Source organism: Cryptomeria japonica, chromosome 3, assembly GCF_030272615.1.
Source record: "Cryptomeria japonica chromosome 3, Sugi_1.0, whole genome shotgun sequence".
NCBI lineage: Eukaryota > Viridiplantae > Streptophyta > Pinopsida > Cupressales > Cupressaceae > Cryptomeria > Cryptomeria japonica.
Genome location: NC_081407.1, coordinates 693,505,218 through 693,519,928, shown reverse-complemented (window position 1 = coordinate 693,519,928; position 14,711 = coordinate 693,505,218).

Genomic DNA, 14,711 nt, shown 5'->3' with positions numbered 1-14,711 from the left:
TCTGTAGCCCTTAACCGGGTAGGCCCAAAAGCCTTTTGTAAATCCTCTAACAAGGTGGTTCACATCTACGGATCTAAAATCCTCTAGCAAGGTAGTCTTTAATCGGACTTATCTCCTAATAAAGATTGAGATTCCTAACAAGATCTGTTCTAGTAAAGAACATTGTAAGACCTTAACCAGTCTGGTTCCTATTCTGCAGATAGTTATTTGTGAGTTCCATCTCACCGTGGTTTTTTCCCATTTGGGTTTCCATGTCAAAATCTCTAGTGTTATGGTGTTTGTGCTTCTGTGGGTGAATGCATTATTAGCTATTTGGTTTGCATGTTTGTTAACCGGTTTGTCTGCTAGATTGTTTTACTGGTTTACTGTCAGTATTGCAAAGTGTTTAAGTGCAAATATTTTTGGCATACTAATTCACCCCCCCCTCTCAGTATTCATCAAGTTTTACCTTCTTGGTAAATGGCAAAACATGTGGCATGACCTCCTTAAATGAAGACATGAAAGGAGTTAAGAAAGTTGGTGCATAAAGCCAAAAGAGGGTGAGAAACCCAACCACCGCATAACCCACTTAGGAAATGACAAAATAGTGGTTATGAGAGGTAGCACAACAAGCTAAAAAAGGGTGTGCAACTCAACTACCCATGTGAGATGGAAATTTACACATGTAGGTGAAGTATTTTGCCATGTGTCCTCATATAAACCACTCCTAATAACCTAAGTAAGATTAATAATATATGTGTAGGAAAAATAAATACCCCCTAACATAAGGAAAATAAAAAACCTACACTAATACCCCCCTTAAGCATAGCTTAGCTGGGATGGGTCCCAAAAAATGAGGCCATGTTAGATACCCATGTACATAGATACCCCCATAAGAGGAATATCACCCCCCTAACTAGAGAGAGAAAGAATGAAAGACTAAGAAGCCCCTACTAAAGTAGACACTTCACGCATCCCAAGCAAAGCTCACAAATGAAGGAACTTGCTTGTGAAGGGTTTGGTGAAGATATCTGCAATCTACTTCGATGTAGCACAATAATTAAGACCAATGATGTCTTCTTGAATCATCTCCCTAATGTAGCGCATATGTATCTCAATGGGTTTCATCCTCTGGTGATGAACTAGATTTCTTGAGATCTGTATAGCACTCTGATTATCATAAAAGTTGATGCTAGGCTTTTTGATTGGAATACCAAAGTCATTGAGAATATTATGAATCCAAATAACCTCAATGGTAGCATTAAATTCCTCTCGATACTCAGCCTCTATTGATGAAAGAGTGATTGCAGACTTCTTGTTGTTCAACCAACAAACTGGACCGGAACCAAGTAAGAAGCAATATCCTGAAGTGGACTTGTGATCTTGAGAATAACCTGCCCAATCTAAATCTCTATAACCCACCAAGTCAATATCCATTCTTGTTGCATACTGATTTCCATAATTGTGAGCACCTTGAATGTAGTGGAGGATCCACTTAGATTCTTTCCAATACAAGTTATGTGGCTCTTGCATGAAATGAGAGACCATGCCCACAACATATGAAATATCGGGTCTCGTATGAGTCGAGTAGATGAGATTCCCAACAAGCTATCGACATAAAGTGCCACCAACCAAGGGTTAAGAGAACTTAGCCTCAAGTTTGACCCCTAACAAAAATGGAGTAGGTGAAGTCTTACAATCAACCATGCAAAATCTAGAGAGCATATCAAGTGTATACTTGGGTTGTCCAAGGAAGATACCTGAAGATGACTAAGAAATCTCAATCCCCAAGAAGTAATGGAAAAGACCCAAGTCTAACATTGGAAATATATCATGTAGAGTATTTTTTATTGCCTTGAAGGTGGATGAGTGACTCCCTGTGATCAACAAGTCCTCAACATAGAGAACCAAAAATGTGAGAGTATCATGTTGTTGTAGAATGCATATGTTTGGATTAGAATGGCACTGAGTGAAACCAACTATCAGAAGGAATGAGTCTATCTTGGGATACCAAGCTTGAGGATCCTATTTAATTCCATAAAGAGACTTTCGAAGTCGACACACAACTGAGCGATCCTGGATGAACCCCTATGGCTGCTCCACATAGATTTCCTCATGAAGGTCACCATGAAGAAATGAACTCTTAACATCCATCTGATGAACTTCCCAATGATGGGTTGCAGCTATATCAAGGACAATTTGGATGGAATTCATCTTAGCAATTGGAGCAAAATTCTTAGAGGATCAACCCCTAGAACTTGGGAAAAACCTTTTGCTACCAAGGGAGCCTTATACTAATCAACTGACCCATCTGCTACAAATTTTGTTTGATAGATCCACTTGCATTGAACAAGTTTCCTTCCCTTAGGAAGAGGAACTAAATCCCATGTGTGATTCCTTTCCAAGGAATTAAACTCTTCTTGCATTGAAACATCGCACTCAGGAACACCTGAAGCTTTTTGAAAAGAATGTGGATTAGAAGCTAAAGAGATGAAGAGATGTGGAGCCTGCTGAAATTGTGACCTTGTTCTTCTAGTATTTGATGGATCACCAAGACAATCTCCTGCTGACTCAAATATTTGTCGAGCCTAAAGAGGTACTGAAGCTGGATAATCTGGGGGAGAATCATCAACCTCTGAATAATGACTATGAGAAGAATGTGAATCCTCATTGTCACTGTCACCATCTGACGTGGAGGAAGAAGACTCCTCATCAAGATTAGGAGGATTAAGATCCTTAGAAAAATTGTCATCATGATGCAATGTCTCCAATGTGATAGTGGATGGAGAAGTGTTATGAGAAGAAATAGAAGAAATCTCCTCAAAACAAAAACTCCTCTCAATGAACAACTCATGAGCAGGGGGATGGAGAATTCTATATCCTTTGACATCATCTAGATACCTAAAAAATATACAAGGCTTTCTCTGTGGATCCATAGCCTTGTGTTTCTCTACTCGAATGTGGGCCCATGCAAGAGAACCATACACTCTAAAGTTCTTAATTGTGGTTTTTTTACCAGTCCAAGCTTGAAAAGGAGTTACCCCCTTCAAAGCTTTGTGAGGAACTCAGTTCTGGATGTAACACACACGGTTGATAGCCTCTACCCAATACTGAGGTGCCAAAGACTTAGAGTGAATCATACAATTGGCCATCTCCTTCAAGGACATATTCTTGTGTTTTGCAACACCATTCTGCTGAGAACTTTATGGAACTGTGTGTTGCATGTTGATACCTTCTGAAGCACAAAATTGTTCAAACTTATTATTAACATATTCACCCCCATTATCTGTACACAGAATCTTGACGAACTTCCTAGATTGTTTCTCTACAAAATCTTTAAAATCTAGAAAATTCTCAAAGATTTTAGAATTTTGTTTTAGAAAGTAAACCCATGTATATCTAGAAAAGTCATCAATAAATGTCAAGCCATATCTAGCCTTGCTGAAAGATGGTTGTAGATATGGTACTGCCAAGTCACTATGTACCAACTCCAATAGTTTTTTAGATCTCTATGTTTTGCCTTTATCATACTTCTCCTTAAGATGCTTACCAAGAATGCATCCCTGACAAACTCCATCAGAAAATCAAATAAAAGGCAACCCTGAAACCATGTCCTATTGACAAAGTTGTTGCAACTAACGATAGTTCAAGTGGCCAAACCATTGATGCCACAAACAACTCGCTCATGTGCATGAGTGAGTAAAACTATCAAAGGAGAGTCAGGAACAAAGTGAGAAACCTTATATAATCTAGAATGATGATCCACTTTTCCTACAATAACAGTAGACCTATTATGCATGATTACCACCGTATCTGGTGCAAACTCAACTTGCTTGCTAGAACCAGTGTGAGTGATCTGATAGATAGATAGGAGATTAGTTGATAAATATGGAACACAAAGAACATCCTCAAATCTTCCTTTGCCCACATCAACAAACCCTCTCCCGTGCACTTCAATAGGAGTGTCATCACCCATTAGTATGGTAGGCATATTAGAACATGGCTCTAAAGAGGTGAAATCATCTTCTGAAGAAGCCATGTGGTGCGAAGCACCCAAGTCAATTATCCAAGAATTAGATTGTGAAGCAATAGCAACTAGGGCCATACCCTTTCCTTTCACCTTACTCTTATCTGTTTCCTTTGAAGATCCTTCTAATGAACTCTGTTTGACTAAATAAGGCACCTTGATATTATTATTTTCAAGATGTGAAAGATGATCAATTTATTTCTTTAAACGCTTATGTTCATCATGACCAGGCCTCTTACAATAAGAACACTTGACCTTCTCCTTCTTAGGTTGTTCACCTTATGATGAAGAGGTCTAATTATCTACTTTTGAAGTAGTAGATGTTGGAATCAAGGATCAATGAGAGGGGGGTGAATCAGTGATCTGTCGATTAACAGATTTTCAAACTTAACTTTTAACCACCAGAAGAAAACACTTAAAACTGAAATGCAGAAACATGAAGAAAACAACCACAAGATCATAACATCAAATTTTTATGTGGAAACCCAAATGGGAAAAACCATGGTGGGATTTTAACCCACAATATTATTCCATTATGGCCAGTAGCAAAACAATATTACAAAATGGGAATGTACAGGCATTCAAACACACTGCGTAGAGCTCAATGCTCAATTACAATAACTCGGAAGGCTACGACCCTCAAGGAAGTCTTACTGACTTACACAGGTATTACAGTGATGGATTACAATGTATGAACTCTGAAATAGTATCTACTATGCTCGGATGAGTTTCAGTTAAGTGCAAAAACACTGACTGGATCACCTTCTCTGTTATGCTCAACTCTACGCTGTACATTATCTCAGTCAGCTACCAGATCAAGAATGCGCATGTGAAACTACACCAAAATGGATTCTCGATCACTTCTTTCTTGCATACATTCGCACCCTTGCACCAAAAAGTGCCCACACCAAACTTATATACCGGTAACCATAAAATAGGTTATACATCATGTCGGCCTGAAGGTGTAACTGCACCATAGAAAGGAGGAATGTTTGGTGTAGGAAGGAGACCTGGTCCATCATGAGGAGGAGGTATGTGTCTAACCTTGGGAGGAATATTATTGTTCTTCTTAGGAAAAGGCATAGTTTCATCCATAGGAATAGGCTGGCAATCTTCCTTAGGTGGAAGATTAGTTCTATCCATTAGGGGAAGAAATTCATCTTCAAGAATGATAGGAATATCAAGCGTTGGAGTCCTAGGTTGGCTTAAGGATAAGATCGTATCTTCCTTCCATTTTTGATAAGATTGAAAGAGAGCATCACTTCTTGGTGGAAGAGATCCAAATTGTTGAGGCCAAAAGTAATCAATAGGAGCACTTGGGCTTCTTTCGGTTGGTCGAAATAAGCTATGGTTATGTTTTCTCCATTGTGGGGAAATTTAAAACACTTATGTATTGGATAAGAAATAGCCTTCATGGAAGATAGCCAAGGATAGCCTAACTTCACATGAAATTGTTCAGATGAAGGAATGATAAAAAAAGTTGACATCTATAGATTTAGTATGAACCTCAATAGGAAGTGTGATAGAACCAATAGTAGGACAAGAAAATCCATCAAATAACTTAATGACCATATTAGTATCATCATAGATTGGTTGATGCAAATGTAAAGTATAAAGATATTCTTCAGTGATGACATTAACCATGCAAGAGGGATCAATAAGCACACCACGACAAGGTTTGCCTTGGATCTTTGCAACTATGTATAAAGGGCCATCAAGTGCCTTAATGGTCTCATTAGGATCAAATGTGATACATGGATCCTTAGGTGTTTCTTGTTTCTCTACCATATTAACCACATCGTGAGTTGTGAAAGTAAAATCAAAGGGAGAGAAAGAAGAATGTTCAGTCTCAATCACATTAGAGGTATGAAAGGGTTAGGAATCAGTGAAAATATTAAGATTTTGATTAGGAGGAGCTACTAATTTGTTTCCCCTATCATTCACACTTTCCACAGATATAGTATCATTATCAATCAAGTCTTGAATCTTACATTTTAATACAAAACATTTTTCAGTATCATGACCAGGTTGACGATGAAATTGACAAAAAAAATTATTATCAAAGTGAGGTGAAGTTGCCTTGGAGGGGTCAACTGACTTTATTGGAGGAAATTTAATAACATTTATTTTTAACAACTGAGACATGATGCTATACAAAGATTCATTCAAAAAAGTAAATTCTCTTTCTCTTTTGAAAAATCTAGAAATAGGAGGCACACCTATTGTAGCATTCACATTGTTGCTATTTATGGTGTCATTGAATTTGATGAAGCCTTTGTTTAGTCTGAACTTCGCAAACGGTTGTTGAGCACTCTCACCCTTATCACTTAGATCCATAGGAGTATATTTCTCCATTTGACTCACAATCAGTTGATAATTGTGAAGTGTTGCACATAACTGCGGAAAGGAAGTAAACTCAAAAAAGAGAAGTTTTTCCCTAATATCTTTTTGCAAATTAGAAATTAAAATTCTTTGAATATCATTATCAGGCATTGAAAAAGAAATTTGAGAACACAAATAGTTGTATCTACCAATAAAATCAGTCACTTTTTCTTTAACACCTTGTTTACAATGCATTAAATTAGTCAAAGTGATTCTAGGACCTATGTTGTTTTGAAATTGTTGAATAAAAGCATTTTCTAATTGTTGAAAAGAAGTAATAGAATAAGAAGGCAAACAACAATACCATTGTAAATCCTTATCTCTTAATGTTCTAGTTAACAATTTGGCAAGCAATCTTTGATCAGGAGCGAAGTCAGTACACAAAGTTTGGAATATTTTGACATGTGTTAAAGGATCACCTTTTCCATTATATAGTTCCAATTGAGGGAATTCAACATGTATAGGAGGAAAACTCTAACAATATCAAGAGAAAGTGGGCTCACAACATCAAATGTGGGCACACTAAACTTGGATTGACTCATTGAAGTAATTTGTCGTTGCAATGAATACATAGTTTGAGAAAGGTTATTAATGGTTGTTTCGGTTGAACAAATTATGTTAGACATGTTTGATTGAGAACGTGGTGTGTTGTTATTGAAAGAAGTCATTGATTGAGAATAAGGTGGTGGGAAATTATGGTAATTAGGCATAGGTGATGATTGAGTAGGGAATGGGACACTAAAAGGAGGAGTAAAATTATTGAACAATTTCCCCCCTTGTGTCACATTGATTGGTTGAGAGACAATAGGAATACTCATTGAAGGCATAGATAAAGATGGAGGATTGGATGGAGGATGAATGGAGAAGAGGGATTTCCCCCATGACTAATGGTTGTAGGTATGACATTTTGAGTTGAAGTAGCCATGATGTTTAAAGTGAAAGTAGGAATACTAGCCATATAAGTGTTCAAAGGAATAGAATTATTGATTTGTGTAGAAGGTTGTGAATAACCTAAGTTATCAGCACAACTCTTCATAGGTATAATATTAGAATCAACAATGTGAGAAATACCACACAATATATCAATTCCATTCTTATCACTTTGAAGCATGTGTTTTAGACCTTCAATTAATGGAAGAGCTTCACTATTAGGATATTCTTGGGACATCCATTGTTGGAAATTGTCAAATTGATTGTCCAATTTTGAATGTTGATCTATAGAAACTCTAGTTAAAGATTTTTCTTCATCATGGGAATCATCAATTGGGTAGGTAGAGATATTATTAGGATGGGAAGAATTAGCAATATCCTCATTGTAGAAGTCACCCAAATTAGGCTCCATCTCTTCGGGAATTAAACCTTAGGAAGCCTTAATTCTAATGCTTCGTCTAACGGGGATAGTATAGGTAGGACTAATAATTATAAAACTCATGCACTAGAAGGAGAATTTGAATTTTGAATTTTGGGAACAAAGTTTGCAAAATTGAGTAAGGCAAAATTCAAGAAAATGGTGATGATATAATTTGAACTTTGCAGAAAGAAGAAATGACACAATCTCCAAGAAAGATTTATAATTAATAAAAAGATATTGAAATTTAAAATTAGGGCCAATAGGATACCACTTAATTTCAAATTTAAAATTGACAAAATTAAGATCTTAAAATTAGGGCAGATTATAAGTAACCACTTAATTTTAAATGTTTCCTTGAAAGTTGCAATGTTGAAATTGGGAAGTGTTTTTTTATTTTAGAGGGATCAAAATTTGACAAAATCAGCCAATTGTCTAGATTTAAGAAATTAAATACAGTCATAACAGTCTCTTGAAATTTCAGGAAAAAAGCCAGGGACTGTGTACAAGTTATGCACAGTCCTCCCAACTTTTTTGAAAATTTTTAGGGATGAAAGATACGATGATTTGAGAGCTAACCCCAAAATATTGATTGATTTTACAATTTGTAGATAGGTGAAATTAAAGTTTTAAAGTCAAAATAGGACCCTATTAGGGTTTTGAAAAAGATAAGAAATTGAATTGCAATTTTGAAAAAGGTCAAACCTAATGGATAGGGCCAACTTAAATAATATTTAGAAAACTGAAATTGGTTGAAATTGATTGAAATTTACACAAAATCCAATTAAATTTGAAAATTAGGGTTTTAGGACCTAACCATTGAATTTTGAAATTTTGAATTTTGGGAAAAGGAGGGAAATTGAAAATTTGAATTTTAGCCAAGAAGACAATTCTGAAAACAGTCACAAATCTGAAAATTAAATGTAAATCCAATCTTTTGCACAAGTTCAAGTTGATGTTTGAAAATTAGGGTTTTGACAATTAACCACTTAATTTTATAATTTTGATTTGCAATTCGAACAAGACAATGAAAGAATTGAATTTGACAATCAATGAGATTTTCAGATCTAAGACAATAGATAGCATTGTAAAATACAAGTTCAATTTCAATTTTAATAACCAGGGTTTTGAATGAATTAACCACTAAGTTTTTGTAAATTGCAAGAAAATTAAACTTGTAAATGAAAAAAATATGCAATAATTTTCAATGTAAGGCATGTAAGATGTCGAGTTCACCAAAATGTAATATGGTGAAAAGTGATGAGGGGAGATCAAGTGGAAAGCTTTACTCCCCTCAAAAGAGGGATGAAAGTTTCACAAAGGATTCCCTTCAATTTTTCACACATTACATTTAAAAGAGGGGTTGAATTCACTAGATCCAATCCCAATGGAAAGAGATTGAATAATAAGTGAATTGTAGGAAATTTGGAATTTATTAGGAAAGTAAATTAACCCTCTTTTATAATAGACTAGTTGAATTAAGCAAATTGAGACTAAGTGTAGAAATGACAAAGAATCAATTATATCTTGAGATAGAGATGCGGAATGAAGTTGTGCACCTGGAATTAGCAATAGAATTTCGAGACGAAGCTTCACTGCAAATCTGAGCAAAAGTTGCAGGGACCGGGTTGAAGCTGCACACGGTCCTCCGACAAATCTGCGCACCGAAAAGGGTTTTTCCATCTCTAGAAATGAAGCTAAATCTGCAATTATAGTTACACACCTGCAACCTACACACAGAAAAGAGAGGAAAATGTTGTTGGGATTGGGGGTTTGCCTTCAAGTCAAACCTCATTTTGGAATTAACCAAGTGGTTGAAAAATGCTGCAAGTAAATGAAAGAAAATGTCTGAAGTGATTCCACCTCAAGGAGGGGATTTAATTGAAAGGTTGATACCTTTGTAGATGAATTTTCTTGAATGGATATGTGAAATAGGATGTCTTGAATGTTAGTAGAAATATCCTCTTCAATGGTTGAATCCTTGACTTGAATGCAACAGCTAGCCTTGAAAGGAGACTTGAAATGCTCAATGTTTAAATAAATGCTTGAATGCTTGAACACTTATGATCGACTTCTCTTATCAACTTATGATCCACCATTCAAAATTCTTGCAAATAGGAGAGGAAGTGCTCCTTATATACTTTCCAATTAGGTGTGTTTAGATAATTTCCCACCTTAGGCCGACATAGGGAAAATTTTCCCGCTCAACAATTGACAAAACCAATGCAGGATAAGACCAAAGGGGGCCCAAAATAGGGCTAGGACAAGGGCACCACGCCCCTATCCTAGGGGGAATAGGGGTGCCATGCCCCTATCCTGCCCTAATCTAGGACAAGTAGCAGCTAAGAGATAACATACAGTGAAGGGAAAATGCAAGTTGTTGATGGCATGAGCATGTTTCAGGTCTCCGATCAAGCTTAGGGATTCATCTGCTAATGCAAAGACCCAAATGCAGTCAAAAATTGCAAGGGTCACAATTTTATGATGCTACAATTTCCAATCATCAATCTGTTGATATTGTTTTTACTTCTAAATTCCTTCTCATTTGCCTCTTTAATCAATCTTTTAGCTTCACTTTGTGAAACACGGGTGCAAACATTTATCAATTCTCTCTCCTTCATCTCCCTATCAATCTTGCTTGTAGTCATCCTTCTAGTATCTATCAAACTATACAAATCCTTTGGAATGGTCTTCTCCAATTCAATCAATGTTTTACTAAAATTATATAAATATAATACAATTGCTTCCTCAACTTTTCTTTTATCTCCTTCATCAAAATTTGCATAACAAGCTCCAATATTCTTCAAATTTCCATCAACTATTATCTCATCTATTAATTGATTTGTTGTCAATGAGGAAACAGATTCAGATTTACCTTGATGTGCACTAGACTCCGGTTGAGTCTTGACTTTCCTTTCTCTCTCGGGCCTTGCGGTACGGATAGGATATTGATACTCTACAAAAAGGAATTGTTAGGATATTGTCAAGACAAACACAAAACAACAAGCAACAAACAAGTGTTATTGTTATAAATCACAAATCAAACACTATCCTAAGCAAGCATATCAAGAGAGACACAACACATAAAATAGAAAGCTTGATAACTCTAAGAAATGCAACAAGGCATCTCAAAATGCCCTCCACCATGCTTGTAGCTTCTCCTCCCTTGTTCCTCTCCTCTCCAAGTTCCCAAATGAGTGTAGCTCTCATTAGCTTTTTGCACTATTATGGATGTCTTATAGAGATTCAAGATTGAAAATGCTTTAAACTATGCAATGCAAGTGTAAAAACAAACTAAATATGAGATTTTATGTAATTAACTAAGATTAATTTTAGCCAAAAGACAATGTGAGTTATGCTATAATGCTCTCTAAAATTCACTATAAGTCAGATGCCTACAAGATTTTAGGATTTGGATTATGAAGAAATGAGCTCTATTTATAGGTAAAATGGAGCAATGGATGGTTGAGATTGAGTAATCTCATCAAGGGTCAGGATTGATGGGTTTATGATCCATGTGAGGGTTTTCAAACCAATCCCAAGATGGCAAATGTCAACAAGAGATGGGTTGAGAGGAGAGGGAATAAGCATTAAATGCTTGACATGACTTGAGGGTTAACTTGAGAGGTAAGGTTAATGTTGAGTTGAAAGAATAAAGCCATTATCCAATAAATAATGTCTTTATCCAATGGATAAACTCTTGTGCAAGAGTCAGTGAGGATAACCATGGTCAAAGCAATAAGTGCTTGAAGAGACCCATGAGTTAAATGAGGGTTGAGTTAGAGTTAAAGTCTCTAACCATGGGGGCAAGTGGATTTAACCATAAATGGTTATATAAGAGCCATTAATGGTCATGTAAGAGCCATTAGTGGTTTGGAAGACTTTAGGGTTTAGCTTGTTGAACACATAAAACATTAAATGCTTTTCAAAGACTTTGAGGGCTTTGAGAAGTGACTTCAAGTTGCTTAGGAATGTGACAATAATTAGGGGATGGATTAGGCTAATTCAAAATGATTAGAAAGTGGTTAGAAGGGTCTAGAAGGGGATTTAGGATTGAAAGTGGTTTTGGTGGGTGAGGGAAAATAGGATTTAAATTAAAATAAAATTAATGTATTTCTATTGTGGTTGCAACTTGCATTTGTAGGAGAATGCAAGTGGGGGGGATTTAATGATTTAAATAAATATTTTAATTATTTATTTAAAAGAGGAAAGGGAATTAAATTAAATAAATAGGATTTATTCATTTAATTGATTGTGAATTTGGTTTAATGAATTAATTGAAATAAATTGAATAATTTATTTAATTAATAGGAGAATGATTGAAGATGAATTAATTAAATGTTAATTTAATTAAATGTTGGCTAGTGGGTTTATTAATCAAATAAATAGTAAATATTCATTTAATTAAATGGACAGATTTATGTGACTACATTTGCCCCTCTTTGAGAAGGTGTGGTTTATCACGTTGTTTGAAAAAAAGAAAAAATAGGTGTGAAGAAATATGCCCCATAAATGTTAATTTAATGGGTGGAATGCCCCCTCGAGAGGTGGGCCAATTTTTTTTGAAAAATCGGGCGATCTCTCGAAAAAGAACAAGAATTGGTGGGGAGGTAGAATAGAAGAATTTATCAATAACGGTGAAAGAATGGAAGAAATCGGAATTAAAATGGAGAAATGAGAGGCACTGGAAGTTCACGGGGTAAAATTAGGGTTAGGGCTGAGAGTATATATGGGGGTGAAGGGGTAAAAATAGGGTCATTTGCATCCATCTCCACAACGATTCAGAGCTTTGATAGTGACGATTTTGAAAGAGCGAGTAGCATTCGGGATGCCAGTACCTATAGAAGATCATCGGCTAGAGTGGGCCCAACGATTCCAATGGCTAGATGACTATGGACCAGTGGTACACAAATTTGAATTTTTGTTTTTCATACAGTTTTTATATGTTTTTGCAAGCATCCAAGTCCAACTATGACAATAGCGCTAAAATTGTGTTTTAGCGTGGTTGTCAGCTAAAATAGCACTTTTGTGCCGCTATAGCACTATTGCATAGTGGTTTTAGCGCTATCACAAGTGTTAGTGGTTTGTCTAGTAGTGTTAGCACTAATATTTTTGTAACGCGATTGAGTCAATTTTGTAGCACTATTGCCATGGTATGGCACTGTTGTATAGGTTATTTAGCGCTAGTGTGTAGTTGTTTTAGCGCGATTGTTAGTAGAATAGAGCTATTGTCCAAAAAATAGATTCTCCAGTGTTAGAATAATAATCTTTGGATGTCGATGTTCGGTGGATGGATGGATAAGTTGTTTTGAATCATAGTAGCCCCGTTGAGACTAGGTCATTATGATAAATGCCTGTTGTAGTCTAGTTTTTCCATGATCGCTTACCTATTGAGACCCGAAGATACTTGATCAAAGTATATTTTGATAGTCTAGGTTTAAACTTAAGAAAGTTTGAAACAGAACAACTAATGATGATGTTGATGTGTGTGTCTAGGAGGATCTTCCCATGCTTCAGATGCGAGAGCAACATCCAGCTACACAGCAGTTGCGAGATCGGCTAACTGAGGCGGAGATTGATTGCGTCGCGGCTACTGGACTATATGACATGATATACATGCTTGTGATTCAGACAAATCACGAACTAGTGACTGCATTAGCGGAGCAGTGGCACAACGAGACCTGCACATTCCATTTATCGATGGGAGAGATGACAATTACACTGGAGGATGTGTGGAGGATTTTGCACATTCCTATCCAAGGGGATCTGGATATGTATGATCGAGGATTGGGTACCATAGTGGTACAACGGATATTTGATGAGGATGTCAATATTCATGATGGCTCGATCGCGTGGGAGGAGATAGCGGTGTTAAATGAGCCATTACCAGTTGTTTTATCTAGCATTGTCGGGGGTTTGTTGTGCCCCGATCGATGATCGCATGGACTGGCCATGGGTTGGGGCCAAGTGATTGAGCGTATGATGACAGATCGGAACCGCTATGCATGGGGGTCATGTGTGCTATCACACCTATACAGGGAGCTTTATGAGGTGGTATACCGGGATACGAGCTTGCTGGGAGTTGGCATTACTTTGCTACATATCTGGGCATGGGAGCACCTTTCAGTGACACGACCAGTGTGCCTGATATTCAGGGTGGTAGATCTTCCCTACGTGTACATGTACGGAGGTATGATGAGTCAGCCCCACTTGGGGAAGTTGGAGTGGTGGTGGCGAGCATTAGATGATCTGGATGAAGTGATATGGAGGCCATACATTGAGTGTGAGCCTTGGGAGGATGATGCAGAGGCTTTGCTATATGTATTTATGACATGGTATTTGATAGGTAGGACATCCTACAATGTGGCTAGATAGGTACCCGACAGAGTGATGAGGCAGTTTGGGTGGAGGCAGGGAGTGTCGAGCGGATCAGGGGAGTATGCACGAGAAGTATGAGAGAGATTCTAGTGGGGGCCAGTGTTACCGTATGATCAGGCCTTAGCCAATTTCTAGATTTTGCAGGCGAGACCATGGCATATGAGGTCAGGGATTGTGGATGCAGGAGTGACAGAGGAGTACACGCATGATCATATCGCGCATCTGATTCCACGCATTTCAGATCTAGCTGAGTTGGTACCATGATTTGAAGATGATAGGAGATAGTGACGGAGGAGAGGAGGCAAAGGAATAGGAGAAGGAGGTAGAGGTGATGGAGGAGGAGGTGGTGGGAGAGGTGGTGGTGGAGGGTTTGGAGAAGGAGGAGGAGGTGGAGGGGGTGGTGGTGGTGGATTTGGAGGTGGAGGTGGTGGAGGTGGTGGTGGTGGTGGATTTGGAGGTGGAGGTGGTGGAGGTGGTGGTGGAGGAGGACGATTACAATGGAGAGGGAGAGGCGAGTAGTTGTTGCGACTATCACGGGGTCCTTTGATTCAGGGAGGAGTCAGATTAGGTGGTAGGGATATGGAGGAGGGAGAGGCG